The sequence below is a fragment of the Syngnathus typhle genome, linkage group LG21, assembly GCF_033458585.1.
Source record: "Syngnathus typhle isolate RoL2023-S1 ecotype Sweden linkage group LG21, RoL_Styp_1.0, whole genome shotgun sequence".
In the NCBI taxonomy this organism is placed as follows: Eukaryota; Metazoa; Chordata; class Actinopteri; order Syngnathiformes; family Syngnathidae; genus Syngnathus; species Syngnathus typhle.
In genome coordinates, this window is record NC_083758.1 from 8,844,720 (window position 1) to 8,861,415 (window position 16,696).

Consider the following 16,696-nt stretch of genomic DNA (forward strand, 5'->3'; position numbering starts at 1 on the left):
TTCCCTCCCGTGAAAAAGTGACGTTTGTGTTGACAAAGTTGCCCAAAGAAGCCGCAAAGCGAGTCCGTCTCCGTCGTTGGTTTCGGCGCTCCGATTGAATAGAACCGGTTGCCATGGGAACACACGCTGCCTTTCCTCCGGCTGGCCTCGTTGTTTCCTGAAAATGAGGGCTGAGTCGAGCCATATTTAAGCACGCTTAAAAGCCCATTCGTGTCCGCAAGCTTGACTGCGGGGCATCTTTGAATATTTCATTGGGCCGCTTTAACGTGCCCTCCCCTCGCTCGCCAGCGCCAAATAGAAGAAAGCAACGCGCCTTTGATGGGCGCACGTGTCCGCGTGACGGGCAGCGTGTCGCTCCTGTCGTTAAAAATCATGTCAAATGGGGGAAGAAAAAGCCTTTTCGGAAGGACAGGAAAGTGCCAGGTTGGGAGGACGGGAAAGGGCCAGGTTGGGCGGGCAGGCGGGCAGCCACGCAGGCGGGCAGCCACGCAGGCGGGCAGCCACGCAGGCGGGCAGCCACGCAGGCGGGCAGCCACGCAGGCGGGCAGCCACGCAGGCGGGCAGCCACGCAGGCGGGCAGCCACGCAGGCGGGCAGCCACGCAGGCGGGCGCTATTCGCAGCGCCATGCTGGTCTTATCTCCCCTGCCGGCGTGTTTGCTCATGCGGCAAATCACGCGGCTCGCATTAAGAGTCTATTGACTCCTGTTAAGTGCTTAAGTAAGTACACATTTGTGTGCGTGCGTGCGCGCGCGCTATCCATAGCACGGAAGAGTCCGTAGTAGACAGTTGATACTGTGTTTGAGCAAGCGCCGCCAATCAATCATCTTTAAGTCAGGCCAAAAGGCTAATGACTCAAATATTTACTGGCTCCATGGAAAAGCAGACGCACATACGCACATACGCACATACGCACATACGCACATACGCACACGTACGACTGCAATAAGTTCATATGCGTTGACGAAGCAGGAAGCGTCATTATGTATTTGTGTCCCGCGTGAGGGGGCGGGGCGCAGGTGCAGCCGCAAAATGCGGGCTTCCCGGGCGACGCTTGACGCGTTCGTTCCTTCTTCCGTTGTTGGTTAATCAAGTCGTCATGTCATCAGCGCTAATTAGCTCGGTGCAAGCGTTTCATAGCAAGAGAGCAAAATCATCCCGATTTATTTCCCCTTTCTTTCTATACGTCTGCTTCTTTGTGTATTCGCATGCATATGCATGAATATACATCCAGTGGCGCGTGCGCATGCATGCATGCATGCATGTATGGATGTGGCGTAGCGACTTGTCACTTGGAAGCAGCTGCACTTCACAACCACACCAAACGTGTGAAAGAACATGCAGTCTCTCCCCCGGGACCGCTGCCTTTAATACGTGTTTGTGTGTGTGCGTGCGTGTGTGTAGGCGGATGGATCCTTCTGGAGTCTTGGTGGAGGATGCTTTTTTTTTTTTATTTGATAGAAAAGATTCTATTATTTAGTTGAAATGTTTTGTTATAGTCTTGTTGTTGTTGTTATTAGGCGAGTGACAAATGTATCTGGACGTATATCTAATTTTATAGATGTACACACATAGCCATAACGAGCGACAGTCAGTTGTCTCAAATTTTCTTTTCTTTTAATCGTCCTTTGAGGTGTGAGCTGATCCCAGCATCTTTGCTAGGAGGGTGTTTTTGACACACATGCGCAATCGTCTCTTGCCGCCTTTGTTGGGGTACTGTACCGTGTTTACACCTCCCAAACATTCACAATCCTCCTGACAACATTAGCACTTTCCGTTCAGCTGTCACTAACACACACACGCGCACACACACACACACACATCCACGCGTGAGCGCACGCACACGGCAATGCCGCTGCAGCAAAGTCCCAGCGGGCCTAATTGGATGAGCCGGCTGAGCGCAGCACTATTATTCAGCACTTCTGACAACAACAAAAAACTCTTGCCTGTGTGTGTGTGTGTGTGTGTGTGTGTGTGTGAGACACTTGAGGAAGCCCTCGCTTCGTCTCCTGCGCTGACACACGCGTCGCTGAGGGGGGCGCCGTGCAGCATGTCACACCTCGCTAAAAAAGAAATCCAGCAGCAGTCATTGAGCTGGCAGGAGGGAAAAATAAGAAATGGAAGAATAAAAAAAAAATAAAAAAAATCCCCCTCTCTTCGTGTGTATGGCAGAGCTCGGTAAACTTTTTCCTTCCAGCGCCTCCTCGGCTAACGTTAGCCTAGCACAGCAGCGCTAATTCGCCGCCAATCAAGATGGCGACCGCTCTGTGCTTTGCGTCTTGAGGTGGGATGCGGGATATCTGAGAGCAATTAGCGGCGCATGACAAATGACGCAAGATTTTCCCGCCAGAGGGAAAGTGTTGCAGCTGGAATTAGGATGGCTGACAGTGGGAGGGAGGAAACGTGGAGGAGGTTGCAAAGCCAGCAATGGCGTGCCATCCAGCGTCAATCAGAGCAGGACGCCACACTATCATTACTGTGCTCCATCACTAATGCAAACAAAATAGGTCATTCGGGTATGGCCCCGATATTGTAGAGACTGATAAAAACATGGTTTTTGAAGGGGTCCAAAATTATATTTAGCACAAAAGATGATCTTTGATTGATTTGAATGCCATTCGAATCTGCATTTCAGCCTTTTGTCCTTTTAGGGGCCACTGTGTATCGTTTGAATAAGGTCCTTTTGAGATGAGATGAGATGAGGGGGGTCATAAATGATTCCCAAACATCATTTTTTCTCTCTCTCTCTCTGACAGGATTTGATTTCCTACTGGTGTGAAAAGATAAAAGGGAGCAGCAGTTGTCTGGCTCCCAAATGAGTCAGAATGACCTGATTTCGGATGGCTTCTTTTAATTGTTCCCTTTGTCGTCCTTTGATCATTGGACATGCGCCGCCCGCCGGGTCATAAATCAATCACTGCCCGGCTCCCATTTGGACAAAACGGAAGAAACCCTTTCGCTCTGCCGCCTTCAAATTGGCAATAAATCTCCAACAAAATCAGGGCAACGCGTCGGCCGCTTGTTAGGATGTGTCAAACGCTCGGAATGTTTCCGTTTCTGCTTAACGCCGTCACGTTTGCGCCGACTTCTTTTTTTTTTTCTTTTCCTTCTTCTCCCTCCCATGTCCATTTTGCCTGTCAGGTGAAAGCGGACGTTGGAAGAACGGTTCCCCGCGGACCGAGTTTTCCCCCAACATTCACTTCTGGTTAGCGCTGGATACGGCCCAGCCTGGCAGGTGAAGAACGCTCCGATGAATAATCATTCGGCGCAGGGAAGCAAACGTAATGCTGACGTCCAATCAGAAGGCGTTTCAAGAAAAACAGGAGTGACTTTGGCTTGCTTGCTTGCTTGCTCGCTCGCTCTCCAAATGTCGCCGAAGGCCTCCCCCTGCTTGTTATCCGTAACGTGCCATGCCATGGGCGAACTTTGATTGGGATCTTCAAAAGCAAGGCTTAAGAGTGTTATTTGGTCTCAGCGTTCCCTCCATCCCGTCTTTCGGCGTCTTTTGTCTCGGACTCGCTATTCCCATCAGCCCGCGCGGATTAGCGCGGGGAGCTAATGAAATGTAATTACCTCCTCCTTCCGATAAGAATTGATCGGCTCGGGGTGCCCTGGAGGCGCTCCCGTCTGTCCAGCCGAGTTAAAGAAGGGCCCGATGTAGTGTCCGGAGTAGCCTCCCTCAACCCCCCCCCCCCCCTCCATCCACGGGGGATTTATTTCCTGAGCGGTTTCCGCGACGATGGCGATAGCATTGACGGGTCTCGGCGTCAGATCTGTCCGATGCGTCCTCGGCCGGGCCTCGGCCGGCCGGCCGGCCGCAATGAGATTTTTATCAAATGAGCCGGATTAGCCGGCGTCTCGGCACGGCTGCTCTTGGCATGCTCGCCGTATGGAGCGAAATGCTCTCTAGCTGCACCCGTGATGACTTTTTGACAAAGTGTCAGAGACTTTTTCAGGAATGTCTACGTGGGTCATGAGTTTTTCTCTACTACATTATTTGCTTAAGGTGTCCATTGACAACGTCTATACCAAAGTTGTTGTTTTTTTTCCTCCAAAGTACTTTTCTTCCCACGTCAGCACAGTTTGTGAGAACTTCTGCTAGCTTTTTATTCACCTGTTGTTGGGTTGTTGTTTTTTTGAGGGGGGCGTGCCAGCATGGCTACAAGGGAGCAGCCGTCTGTCTGTCTGGTAATTACACCGTTAGCCAATTAGCCGCCTAAGCGTGTGCCTGCCTTTATTCGTTTGTTTGTAAAAGTTATCATAATATTTTTGTCTTGTGTTCTTTCTTTTCATTTGAATAAGCAATTTTCAGGGGAACAGTAATGAATTTACGATACGCTTCTCGGGATGCAAACGCCGCGATACTATTTGAATACTGTGCGCATTTTGCCGTCTTCCAGGCGGAAAGAAGAAGAGCACCATAATGCAGTGGTGTGCATTTTCATGCGCTGCACTCTTTTTGTTTTTCTTTTTTCCCCATTTGTTGCAAAAAAAAAAAAGGGTTTGTGCAAAGTGCGTCTCCCACGCACATGGCGGCGGCGGCGGCGGCAACGGAGAGGAAGCGGCCCAGAGCGTGGGAGGGGGCGAGGGCCAGAGAAGCGACGGGGGGGGGGGGGGGGGGGGGGGTGGGGATCGATGGAGTGGCCGAGCTTGCGAGTAGACAAAAGCCTTTCCCAGAATGCAGCGGGGCTCCCGCGACACCCTCCGCACGCTTGTCGGTCGGTTCACTCGCTGGCCGGCTCGCCCAGAGCAGAATGCTCAAAACATCAATAAACAGCGCGCTTGCGCTCTCGGCCGCGTTTTGTCTCATCGATTGTTGTGTTACGGCCAAATGACGAGACCGAGGCCTCGCCGGAAACGTTTTGCCAATTCCTCGCTTTGACTTGAGAGAGGAAATATTGAGATACGAGCCTTAGTTGTTGTCGTTGTAGCCCCGGCGGCTCTTCCGGGCGGGGGTCCTGCCGGGTGGCATTTGGACGGGGGGGGGGCCTCAGATCCATGGCGCTAATGAGATCATTCCCATCCATATTTGATGCGCCACAGCTGGGCCTGTTTGCTAACTAATGACATTTCCCCTTTAATTAGCATGCCCACCACGCCTTTTGTCTCTTCTGGCCTTTTCTTGTTTCCGGCCGGCCGCTTCCCTTTCCACGTCGGGGAGTCGCTCCCTCCCTCGCTCGTTTGTTTGCGGGACCTCGCTGGAACATCAGCGTTCCGACACCTCAAACAACTTCATGAGAATAACACTAAAATCCAAAATCTCAATTAGTATGACGACGATATTCTCTTTATTATCTCTTGTTGACCTCGCACCGCTCACATTTGATGGCCAGCGGGAGAAGGTGTGGCTGAAAGGAGAAGGTGCGTTTGTGTGCTTTTGCAGTTTGTCCAAACAATGACACCAATCACGGGAGCGCTTGTTGTTATTGATCGTCAATCAATACTTTTATTGCCTCGCTAAGCCCACTCGGCGCCGCACCTCGCGACTGGCGCATCGACTGCTCGGGTGGCCGCTCGGGGTGGCTTGCGCTCGCCCGCCTGCCGCCGCGTGCTTACTCTTTCTGGTTACTCTTTCTTTATACGTGGCAAAATGGTGATTGGCGAAAGCTTTTACGCTAAGCGACGTAGCCACTTTTAGCAGAGCTCCATCGGCAATTTTGAAACCTCCACTGGGAACAAAGTGTCACTGTGTTATGACACTGGAGCGGAAGAGCGCCAAAGCCACCTTAGCACCAGCAGAGTTTGATGCAAAAGGTGTCATCAAAGTAAAGTGTCCTTGCCGCTAAGAATCCCAGTTTACACAAAGCGTCATCTCGCCTTTGTTTACCATCGACTCGACTGTTTGTCTCCCCGTGGAGGGAGAGCTCGGCGCTCCATCTGTCTCCCGGGCTTAGCGCCCCGCCGCCGTTCTCCCGTCGCCACCTGTCACGTCGGCAATGTCCAACTGTCAAACACTTTTTTGGGGAGAGAGGGCCAGCCAAAATGGGCAAATCCAGAGTCCAACGACTTTGCGTGCGTGCGGGGGGGGGGGCGCTAGACAACAGAGGCCGCAGAAAATGTCCAAAAGAAAACATGAGCGTATCGTCCGTTAGCATGGAGGAAGATTCGCAGGCTTTGGATGGTTTGGCGTTAACGCTTCCAGTCTCCAATCAATGATCAGAATACTTTCGAATACGTCGTGATGGTATTTGGCCGGCGACTGTTCAACCTCCGCCAAGGCCGCCGGGAATGGTAAAGTCCGCCAGATGTTGCCCGGCTTTGCTAAAGACCTGCCCGGCGTATCCCGACAGTCCCTCCCGGCTAATCCACTTTGGCCGCTAATCCGCGTTCGCTCACTCGCTCGCTCGGCGGACCCGTCGGCCACTTTTTTTTGATGCCGACCGCTTGATTTACTGATTTCCGGAGTGTGCGCTATCGATCCCGGGAATGCCGAGGGGGGGATTTAAGCAAGTGAATTAAGGTTTCCCATTTCAGCAACAACGCTGACAAGAAGCCCGTTTAAGCGCCTGACTAAAGCTCAGCCGTCAGGTGACATCTGTTCCACACCAGATAATAAAACGCCGTCACAAGTCCCGCTGCAACAGGAAGCTAATGGCTAGCTTTGTTAGCATTCACGTAGGATAACCTGTCGAATTAGAAATCACCCCAGACCGCTTCTAATGCCCTCCAGGCCGCAGTCTTGTGAATTTGCTGCTTTGGCTTTACAGTTATAAGCTCAGTTATGTTCTCCCGCTTGCTTAGTATGTCACATGCGGTTGCACGGTCGGCCGGCCACACCCAGTTGTGTGCGTGTGTGTGTGTGTGTGACAGTCATTGGGTCTTCACCTTTAGATGGTGGCACACCCTTTAGTTTGAAGCTGTCAAACTATTCTTCATTTCCTGCAGGTTATGTTCAATTCTCTCTGATCAGGCCAACAGAAAGCGACAGTTTTCCAGTCAACATCTTTTGACATGATCAGTACAGTTTGGGTCATCTTGGCCAAGTTCCACACGCATCCAAACGTTGCTCACGATGTTTACGAGAAGCACAAGTTGGAAAATGCAAAGCTGGATTTATTGAGCTTGTTGTTGTTTTGGGCTAAGGAGCCTTTCCCGAGTAAACAAGCACAAGTTGGCTCATTGCGAGGAAAAATGCACTGCTTTGCAATATCGACAAATGCCCGTTGGCTTCTTTGTAGAGCCGCCAGACCATTAATTACCATTACAGTGGTTATTTGTGTTCCAACCATACTTTGTAGGTATTCCAAAGCAATTTTATGAATCCCCCTCAGCCTGATCCAAGATGATGAAAATGGACGGATAGGAGTCAAGCTGTGTTGCGCATTGTTTGTCACCTTGACTGGCTTTTCCAAAAATTCAAAAGTAGCCTTTAGCATTGTCACGCTGACAACAAGTAAGCACGTTTAAGAGCAGAGGCGTGATGCCAGATTGGAGAATTCCATTTTGGTCCACACTTGCAAATCAGGAGTCCTCTTGAAATGTCCGCCACCTGATTAGCGTGATGAACTCATTGATTAGCGCGATCAGAAGCGAGCGCCGCCCTCCCGGAAGGAAGTTGGCCTTTTGGAAAGTTTTGTTTTTGCAAATTTTTCTTTTTCTTGTTTGTGCTAACCCTTCCAGATAGCACGCAGAAATTGCTAATTGGGCTGAATTGATGTCTTCGTCAGCCATAAGCAGTTAAGCGCTGGGTGCTTCTCCCTGGCGACACTTCTCGTCCGTGCGGCGGCGGCGGCGGCGGCGGGTTTCATTTCCCTCCATAAAGTTTGGAACCAATCATTTTAGACTAACTAACAAATGTCGCCCAGACACAGAAGCCATCAGCATAAGCGCCGTAATGGCCCACTTAGCCCACAACCCCTGGGGTTGTTTATTGCCGCGCTCTAATTGGATCATCTTCCCCGCTAACCTACTTAGGCCTGTCACGTTAGCCTCCGTGCTAAGCAAGATGGAGGCGACTTGGAAGCCTTCACGCTGGCGTGTGCGTGCGCATATAGCTCATGAATCCCTATTGGAGCCCAAGGTAAATGTTTGGACTGGGAATGTACGGGGAATACGCTGCCAACCCCCAATTCAACATCAGGCCGGATTTACGCCAGCACAATTTGCCCTCTCAAGTGTCACACTTGTGAAATTACAAAACAAACGGACGCGTATGAGAACAATCCGACATGTACTTGAAGACTCGCAGCGCAGCAACACATACAAACAAAAGCCCCCCCCCCCCCCACGTCATCTAATGCAGTGTTGAGGTTTATTAGCTGAGCCCAAGCCGCCGGTGAGTGCATTAGCGGCGTATTTCTGCTTCCGCTCGCCAGCTCCGAAATCAAATTATCTGCTCGGCCGAGTGAAAGCGCTTCAAGGCACAAACGCTTTGCCGTTCAAGTGCCTCGCAAAACCTTTGGATGTTGTGCTCTCTTCGGACACTACATTAGGCACACGGCAATTGCGAGCGCCCGCCGACGCTCACAAAGACGTCGGTCGTTAGACGAGCGGCGGTGGCGCCGTAAAGTGTCTGGCGAGGCTGCCGTTTTTCATTTCTGCGCGAGCGACCCTTTACCAACATGGACGTGGAAAAGACGAGCGTTGTTCCCGCCTTTTGGTTGCGGTAATGTTAGCGGGGGGGGGCAGGATTCCTCCAATTGGATGGAAAACTAGCTGCTCAATAAGGACGCGCCGTCAAATTTGTGCTAATGAAGACGGCAGCGGAAGGAACGCTCATCTCGGACGTCAATACGCTCGCTGCGCTTCAAACAACGATGAAGAGATGCCTAGTTGCGCTTCAAACAACAATTCCTCTTCTTCTTATTCACCGGGTGACAAAGTGTCTTGCGAGTGCGGCTATTCCCGGCGCAGTGAGTCACGAGGCTCAGTGGGTAGAAGAATGAATTATACAGGAGCTGGCTGGCAGACGGGTGTCATCACAAGCCGACAGCCGGACGGACGGACGGCACGTCGAGAAAGCGCCGAGGAAACTCTCCAACCTCGGCCAGCTTTGTAATCCTTCCGGCGGGGGGGGGGGGGGGGGGGGGTGGAGGAAGGGATGGGAGGTATGGGAGGGATGAGCTAGAATGGGTCCAGAGGGAAATGTGTTTCTTCGCCGCAGCCTTAGCAGATCCAGATTTCGTGCCACCGCACTCATCCTCGAGTGTGCTTTGACACTTATGTGAACGATTGGCATACATCACTTTTGAAAGACCTTTTCAAGAAGGTCTTTTCTAAATTCCTCAACGCGTGCGTCAACCTCCCTCATAAAAAGGTCGACCTTTTTATTTTTACCGTAATGTTCAAACATTCCGATGAAAAAGCAAAGTGGGGCGGGGCGGGGTTAACATTCCCCTGTGCGAGCGTTTTGCCCGTGGCGAGCGCGGGGCGTTAAAGTGCACCGCTGCACGGCCACTTAGTTGTATGGATCGGCTGCATTAAGAAAAAAGGTCAAAGGGCAAGCGGACGCCCCATCAATTATTTTCCGCCGTTTAACGGCCGGGCTCCTCGACACGCCCGTGCAGCCGATGGCGCGTTCTTCTTCCTTGGGTGACATTTAGCAAGAGCGCCACAAGAAGGGGAAGACATTTTATGGATCAGCAACGTGCTGGCTGTGATCCATGCTCTCCATATTGATGTATGATATATCACATCTACCACTTTGATTGGAACCACAAAGAATGAATCTGAGTTATGGCCTTAATATTTGGGATCATTGATATCTGTGCAGGAAGCCTAGAAGAAAATGAGAGGCTCCTTCAACGTGTTTGTTTGCGGCTAAGGAGCCTCGGCAAGTGCGCTCGTCACCTCAGGGGTGGCTCAAAAGAGCGATCGGCGATAAATCCCTCGCCGCTTCCCGTTCGCAACGCCGCTCCTTTCCCTTTTACGTCGGCTGATCCCATCGGACGCCCGGCGGGCGACACGTTCCGCCTCGGCTCGACTCGACGGGATCCGAGTTCAGAATGAGATCCCAAAATGCATTTTAGTCGTCCGTGTGAGATCTTGACAATTCATGGAATTCTTATTTTGGCTTGGATCTTTATAATGGCGTTGTAGGAATCTTGCTGCTTAGTGCGCTCTTGCCCGTCAAACAATCGGCGGTGTCAAATTGGGACAAATGGGGAGCAGCCCGAGACAGGCGGCTGAATGGAGAAGCTGCAAGATGGACGGGAAGATGAGCGAGAGGGGAGGGAAGGATAGGAAAGGAGGGAGGGGGTGAGGTAGGGAGGGAGGGAGCAGCCTTATTGTGAGCGCAGACAAGTGATGGCACAATCCGGGCGCCGCGTGTCACTTTGGAACAATCAGGAATGACGGCTCAGGTGTGGAGCGGGGAAAGGAAAGGGAAAAAAAAAGCACCGTTGGCCTTTGCTGTCCGTCATGGCCTCCAACACTGGCAGGGAAATGCCAAACGCTTTCATTTCATTTCATTTGATTGCATTGCCCCAGCCCCCCACCGGTGACTAGCCGGCGCTAACAGGAGCGCCATTTCCCCCGCTGTTTGTACCCGTTTGCAGCAGGGAGCGAGCGACCGTCCCGGCCCGGCCCGGCCCGGCCCGGCCGCACGCCTGGACGGTGTCCCCGATTGGCCCGCTTCTCCGATCCGGGCGTGAACTCTGCACTCAGCAGCTGGCGTATTCCTGCCGGGGCTCTCCTAGTGACTCGCAGCTTATTGGTTGAGCTAATTGCTATTTGCATAGCGTTATTAGTGTCCCGCCGCCGTGACATTTGCCTCTCCCGTGGTTTTTTTTAATCCGTCACATTCCGGCGGGGTGGATATTTCTCGAAGAGGAGGAATTAGATGGCCTGAGGAACAATTGATGCCAAAAAGGAGCAAGCGGGAATACGAGAGCGAGGAGAGCAAACATTAATATGCGCTTCATAACGTGCTTGATTGCGGTTAAAAATAGCAAGCCGAGACTTTCATAAAGAACAAAGACTTTTTATATAATTATACTGGAGACGGAGATGACTAAAACAAAACAAACCAAAAAAAATATATATATATATATATATATAGGACAAAGTGGACCCCTCGCTCGGCTGCCTGCCAGAGCCCGCCTCGGCGTCGTCCCAGCTTTTCAAAGCGCTTTGTTGATGTCAGGATGAAGGGAAGACTCGCTTACCTGTTGAGCTTTGGAAGAAAAAACCAAATCTGCTCTCTTCAACTTTGCAACCCTAAATTTGGAAAGTGCGTTTGTCAACCCGCCAAAAGTCCCGAGAGAAGAATAGCACGCCGCCGTTTTGCTTTTAAAGACGGTCGCCCCTTGAAATATCTTTTCGCTTAGGTTCGGATTGTGACGTTTTGGTTCGGCGTGACCGTTTACACGTTAGCCACACGCTAACGGCAGGTGACTTGGACTCGCCGGCGTTTGTCTTTTACTGCCAGGAGGGGGCGCTCGGGAGGGAGGGCAGACGCAATTGAAAGCTAAGTAAGTGGGAGGCGGGGGGGGAAGAGAAAGGGGGTCTTCATTTTGCTTTGCTGCACAACCGTGTCTATTTCTCGCCTGCCGTGCCGCACGCCCCGCAGTGTCGCCGCCATGATTGATACGGCGCCCCGCGCCAGAGAGACTCATGCATAAAAGATGAGCGCACTTTATTGTGTTTTTCCTGTCGGCCGCGGGAGAGCGCGTCGCTTGCGCGGAGCCCCCTGGAGGCCCTTCGGCCCCCGGACCATGTCGGACAGGTGCGGACGGCTCGCCGGCCGGCGTCATTCGTGGCGGCGCTAAGTGATCATTTGAAATGATGATTGTTGTTATCATCGCGCTCAATGAACCTTTGATTCGTCTCCAAACGAGCCAAAAGAGAGAGACGGGCGGAAAGGAGGAGTGATTTGAACCCAATCGGGAAGTCGCTGGCATAGTTCAAGCGCGAAGTGGAGGCAAAAGTCAGGCCGCCCGCAGCAACTGCGTCCAAATTGGAAGGCGGCTGCCAAAGGCCACGTGAGTCGGCACGGCCTTCAATTCTGTCCTTTGTTTCCATGGAGACGGCTAGCAGACTTCTTCCAGGCCGCTAGCCGAGCACATGCTGAAGACGGACGGACGGACGGACGGACGGGCCTACAGCGATGCTGGCTTGACCGACCGACCAACCGACCGTCCAAATTTGCTACCTAGCCCAGAGTTTGGAACTTTAGCGTGTTTGGTGGCGCTTAACGCTGACCCCATCCCCCCCCTCACTGACCCCTTCCGCCATCGATCGGCGAATGTTTGTCGTTGATGCTCTTTTGTTTGCTTTTGCTCCGGCACCACTAATTGGTCCATTCTCGGCTCACAAGATGGACTACGCGGCCTAATATGGCAGACGTCGGTTGCTCCCCGGAGGAGAAAACAAATTAAAGTCAGCTTTTCCTCTTCTTCTTCATGCTCATTTTCTCCTTCTCCTCCTCTCATGCTGATGTGGCTCGCATTAAGCCCCCCCCCCCCCTCACCCCTCCCTGCGGCCCCTCTCCTTTGCTTCGCTCCTCTTGCCTGCCTGCCTGCCTGCCGCTCATAAATTGCGTGAAGAAATCATTATTTTCTCATAAACGCCGCAATATTGCTATCATCGAGCGGCGCGTCACGTAAAAGCGCTTTATGAGCCGCCGCCGCCGCCGCCGCCGCCATCGCTCACGTCACATGAGCGCCACCTGATTAGCCGCATTTAAGGAAGCCGCGCCTAATCTCTCCCCTATGCCAAAGTGACCTGGCCCGTCATGCCACTGGCGTTGCCGAGCTGTGCTGATGAAGAGTTAGCGGCGTTAGCGCCAGAATGCAGTTTGGCAACAGTCTGGTTTTATGGCGACGTCCCGCCGGCCGAGGAAGCAGAGGGCCATTAGCGCTAATGAAAGCCACCAGAGTTGCTTACTTGGGTATTCCTGGCGCTTCCTTGCTAACGTCTGCGCAAAAGTTTGACCTCCGCAGCTAACTTGTACGCACGCCACCTTTCTGACTCTGCTGCTGTTGGAGCAGTGCAATTGCGGCGGCGGCGGCGCCGTTTGGGCCCAGCTCATCTTTTCATTAGCGCAACTCTCCGGTGGTGGGCCGCACGGGCACGCCGACATGTGGCGATGATCAATTTGAATGCCATTAACATCCGGCGCACTCCCCCAAGCGCCGTAATTGAATCAAGCAAACAGGCGGCAGTGCAGAGCTCATGGTCAAGCCAACAAAAGGATTATCAACAGCGCCATTGACATGGTATTTACCGCGAGGGTGGGGGGGGGGGGGTCTAGAGGCAGCGTCGCCATTTGCAAAAAGCAATTTGCGGCTTGCGTGGCGGGTTTAAGTGCGTCTCAAGGTGAAGCGCTGACGGCTGAATGTAAGGCAAGCCTGTTGGCGGCGTCCCTCAGACGTTCCCGCGGCTTCATTTGCTTGCTCCGCGGCCCGGCCCGGCTTGTGTTGTGCGTGGCGAGCCCCACACGCACGCACGCACACACACGCACCCAACACACACAGACACACATTGGGGCATTGGACAGAGGGTAGCAGCGCGAGCCAGTCCATTTCTGCTGCTATCTGGCAATAAGTGCAAAAGCGCACAGGTGGAAAAATGAGAAGAGATAGCCACTGATGAAGGAGTCGACGGGAGAGCTTTAGCGGAATGGGGACCCGGGCTCTGTCCGGCATTAACCCACCGGACAGGCCAGACGGCGGGCGGCGTGATCCGCCATGTGTGGAGGGAGACGTTCCGATTGGCTGCCCCGGCGCCGGCGGCCGAGAGACGTGACCGCCGGGTGCTAACTATTGCAACTTGCGCTAGCCCGGGCGAGGACGGGATGCGGACGACGCCCGCCAGGCTCTGGCTGAGCGAATGACAAGTTGCGCTTCCAAGCGTTTACTTTTGGAAGTGAGAAAGTGTTCTTGGCCGGTGTGTGTTTCCATGGAGACGAGGGAGGGAGCCAGCCAGCCAGCGAGCGAGCGAGAAGGTTCCCAAGCGCTGGGTCGCTCCCGGCCTTTCAGCGCCTTGCCTTAGCCTTCATTAGTCCCCTTTTGTTTGGCGTCGTTCATCCCGAGCCAAGCGCATGTCGCCGCTGTTGGTCCACACGAGAGGCCGTTGCCGTATCGATGGGCGCTCCAAACGCGTTTGGCCGGCGAGCGCCCGACGCCACACGTATGTTTGAAAAAGTACAGAGTGAAATCAAATCAAAGTCGAAAGGGAAAGGAAATGCACGGGTCACCATTATGGGCTTCCCGGAAGAGCCAGCTTTCATCTTGACTCAGCATCGCTCCGCCCTGGCTTCTTCATTTCCTTCTTTTTCTTCTCTTTCTTCTCTTCCTTTTCCTCCCTCCCTCCCTCGCTCCCTCCCTTCACCTGACCCAGATACTCCTCCTCGTCCCCCTGCGACTGTTTTTCACCTTTTCCACTGCGTCCCCGGCGGCGGGCGGCAGGAATGAGCATCATCAACTTTTGCTCCTCATTTCCACCGGCCTTTGGTGGACGGCGTCAGAGAGCTTTACGTGTCTGCTGCAAATTCCGGGAAAATGGATACGTTTCCTTGCGGTGGTCAGGGTGGCAGCGCTGGGTGGGAGTTTTAGCCTCTGGTAAACGCCGGCGTGCTCAAGTCCGCCTTTAATTGGCGCGCGCGAGGTCGCCGACATGCCGCTGCGCCCACCGATCCCGTAATCGCTGGAAAACGCTGCTGCTCGCCGACAGCTTTAATTGCTACTCGTCTCTGTCGCCGTCTTCGTTAGCGAGCGAGCGCACGCACGCCGCTGACTTGACGGTGGAGGCTTGGCTGCCTTTTGCCTTCAGCGCAAGCTTTTCCACCGGGTTCTCATCCGTGCTCACCTGTTGTGTTTGGACCCGGTTGTGAAGGAAAGGAAAGGAAAGGAAAGGAAAGGAAAGGAAAGGAAAGGAAAGGAATGTTTTCCTGCTGTGCCCAAGCGAGCACCTTGACCGCTTTTGAATCGCGAGCTAAGAAGGCCGAGCCAGCTACTTGGGCCTCGAACGTGGTCCGTGTCCACAAGCAAGCCTTGCATTATTGACAAGGGCCCCGAGGGATTTGGGGGGGAAGGGGGGAGGTCGGTCGGGAGGTGGGTCGGGTGTCACGACGCTTTGGATTAGTTGGATATTAACCTCCGGAGGACGGGAGAAAGAGACGAGGTGGTGACATGATGAGAATCACCCTGCGGACATTCCAACTGCTTTAATTAAATCCCGGACTGAAGACGGGAAAAGAAAAAAAATGTTCACCGAGAGCCCCCCCCACAGCGCACCCCCCCCCCCCCCTGTCGCCAGCCACCTTTCCAGCTGTGACGGGGCACACTAATGAGTTAGCCTTTCGCAGTGCGCGTGTCACACGTGAGCTGATCATTTTTTTCCAAAGCTGATTTTCACCTTAGCTGCGGGGTGGGCAGGCGCGACCACCCACGGCGGCCCCACGCGCACGGCGGTTAGCGTGGGTAAATCTTGTTGCCATGACGACATCCCCTCCGACCCCGGCTGGCTTTGATTGACGCCGGGCAGCCGTAACATGTTGGCGAACGGCGGGTTTTTCTCCTTTTGCGTGTTTGTCGCCCAGCCGCGGCCTCGTCCTAACGAGAGTGAGAAATAAGCAGCCGCTAGATGAAAGCAAAATTCAGACTAATAATTGGCAAGAGAAGTGTAACCCCTGTTCTGTTGCCTTTCATCAGGGAGGAGCACGCGGCGCTGGCCGGAAGAGGGAATTGGGAATGAGTTCAGAGCGGATCCGGATTGACACCAGAAAGGTCGGTGGAAATGTGCCAGCAAATGTGTGCAATGTCGAAAGGAAGGCCAAACCAAGTGAGCCCCTCGTATTTGAATCCGGCCGTTTGTTCCTTGGGCCACCCGCCCGACCTTGGCGCTCACGGTGGCGTGAGTGTCGACGTTGTCGAGACACGTCTCCTGCGTTCTCCCTTTAAGCGTCTTTCTCCTCGCCACTTGATGCACCTCATTAAATCCTCCACCGACGAACGGAACCACGCACGGGCGCTATTGTGAAAAGCGGCGCGTGTGGCGTGTTGACGGAGCGCCGCCGCTCGCTTGAGTTTAATTCCGGCGGCAGACAGAGAAAATGTTGGCAGAGAGAGAGAGAGAGAGAGAGGGAAGCATGGAAAAGATGGGGTTATGAGATATGTTTAAAAGGGAGCACGGGAGGTGGATAAGAGCTCTGTGTGTGTGTGTGTGTGGAGGGGGGGGCTGTTGCGGGGGCAGCGTGATGAGAGCGAGTGGAAGATAATGAGAGGATGGAGGGAGGGAGGGAGGGAGGGAGGAGGAGGCAGGATGGAGGAGGCAGGATGGAAGCCGGCGGAATGAGGAGATAGAGACGATTTCCTATTCCGTCAGACGCACTTTGGCTCATTCATTATATTCCCCAGGCAATTACCAGGACCACCTGCTTTGTCCCCCGCCACCCCCACGCATTCCCCCAAACTGCTAGCCCCCCCCCCCCCCCCCCAATCCCATCCCGCCCCACATTGTTTCCGCCGCCGTGCTCTCCGGACGCAATCTTTGCATCCCACATTGTCATTTTCCACTGCCACTGTGTGCAAGTGTGAGAGAAAGAGAGAGAGAGAGAGAGAGAGAGAGAGAGAGAGAGAGAGAAAGAAAGACGTTTGGCCTCTTTTAATGAGCTCATCGTTGAACCAAAGCAGAACGTACGCCAGCGACTTCACGGCAATCGGCAACGCCTTTGTAAAATCTGGGGGGAGGGGGGGGGCGACGTCGCGGAATGTGTACATGAAGCTTTGGCAGTCTGAAGAGCAAAAGTTGAGAGTG

At 53.4% G+C, this 16,696-nt stretch overlaps 1 protein-coding gene across 2 annotated transcripts in view; it reads left to right on the forward strand.

The window, feature by feature from the left end:
* Positions 1 to 16,696, forward strand: part of celf2 (cugbp, Elav-like family member 2) — an 81,708-nt gene that overhangs the window by 19,567 nt on the left and 45,445 nt on the right. The window contains exon 4 of one of the 2 annotated variants that reach the window (XM_061268342.1): positions 15,592 to 15,666. The exons of the other annotated variant lie outside the window; for it this stretch is intronic. The gene's annotated coding sequence lies outside the window, so the exon portion shown is untranslated. The remainder of the gene's footprint in view (positions 1 to 15,591; positions 15,667 to 16,696) is intronic. 2 annotated transcript variants of the gene reach the window in all.